Raw genomic sequence first — 1,819 nt, forward strand, 5'->3', positions numbered from 1 at the left:
GGCAGGTCGACCGGTCAGGGCGCCGTCAGATCCTGACAGGACCATGCTGAGGACAGACCGGAGGCACCAGCCCATGACATGAGTGAGATTATGAGAGCTATTGCTAGCTCTGAAAAGAGCATATTGGACCGTATCGATTCAAGCACGAAAGATTTATTATTCCAGAGGTTGGGACATATTTTTTCTGCACCTGCATTTTGGTACCTGAATGGCAAGCTCGCAAAGTCATCTGCTCTTCGTTTTATAAGCTGGAATGTTAAAGGTATAAATAATCCGGTTAAACGCACAAGGGTTTTTACTCATTTAAAATCATTGAGATCCGATGATGTATATCTGCAGGAAACACACCTCCGATCAAGTGAACAAATTCAACTAATTAAACTGTTTCTCTGCTTGTCTGCATTGCCACAAATTGTTCTATTTGGTGATGTATCATAGAACTGTACTATATAGTGTATGTAAGTTTCTGTGTTTGCTAGTAACTACCATCAACCTAAGGTCTCAGCTAATTTATCTTTGCAGAGATGTTCATTCGATTGTAACAGCAGTAGGAAAGAGCAGTAACAAGAGTAGGACAGCTAAGCTAATTATGGCTAAACATTTGGAATTTAATGAAAGCAAAAATTGACCTTGCAAAGATGGATAGGTTTATTTAGAAAGTCAGCTATTTACATTTAGTGTTTGTCCCAAGTAGGAGATTTTGAATTGAGTCTAAATTGACCGCAAATTTACTTACATCAAAACTTACAAATTTACATCAAAACTTCTGAAGATGCAGGTCTCTGTGCAGCGACTGAAGTCTGTAGTGTAGAGGGTGAAGAGGAAGGGGGAGAGGATGGTCCCTTATGGTGCTCCTGTGTTGCTGATTACCTTGTCAGACACACAATGTGGAAGACGCACATATTGTGGTCTTCCTGTCAGGTAATCAACAATCCAGAACACCAGAGAAGCATCCCCCTGCATCGCTGTTAGCTTATCACCAAGCACTGGAAAAGTAAAAAAAACATGAACCTCACAGTGCTCGCCGGCTGGTCTGGGTGGATGTAGACACGATTGAGCAGATAGATGATGGCGTCCTGTGAGACGGGGCTGGTAAGCAAATTGAATGGGATCCTGATGTGGTCTGACAATGGGTGAGAGCTGGTCCAGGATGAGCCTTTCCAGGGTCTTCATGATGTGGGAGGTCAGTGCCACAGGCCTGTAATCCTGGGGGCCACTGGGACGTGGCGTCTTTGGTACAGGGACGAGGCTTGATGTCTTCCACAGCACTGGGACCCTCTTCAGACTCAGCATGAACAGTTTATGGAAGACTCCAGAAAGCTGGGGGGCACAGGCCTTGAGGGGACTCACTCCATCTGGTCCAGCAGAGTGGAGTTTCCTCATTTGCATCTGAACCTGGTAAGCATTTAACACTACTACACTGACATACATAATTTTCAATTTAATGAAGTTAAAAATTTGTTGTCTTATTGTCAGTTGTTATTGACAGCAAGATTATTAGAAATATATGAAAAAATGTACATTAAATGGGAAGTTCAGGAGCTGAATCAATGACAGGTTTTTTTTTTTCAAATGAAAGTGACAAAGGTGCAGATTCATACATAGATGCTGTCATATTAACAGATGTTAATGTGTGAAAAGGGCTTTAACCCTCCCATTATGATGTGGGTCGAGTTGACCTGATTTAAAAATGTAAAAGGAAAAATTGTTAAAAGTACTTTTTAATACAAAATTGCTGTTTGGCTTAAAAAATGTAACCAGCTTGTAAAATGAAACTGGTTTACCTGGCAGCCAGAGTGGAGGCTAAAGGAGACTAAAA

The sequence above is a fragment of the Haplochromis burtoni genome, unplaced genomic scaffold (assembly GCF_018398535.1).
Source record: "Haplochromis burtoni strain Fernald_Lab_line unplaced genomic scaffold, NCSU_Asbu1 Contig_64, whole genome shotgun sequence".
Lineage (NCBI taxonomy): Eukaryota > Metazoa > Chordata > Actinopteri > Cichliformes > Cichlidae > Haplochromis > Haplochromis burtoni.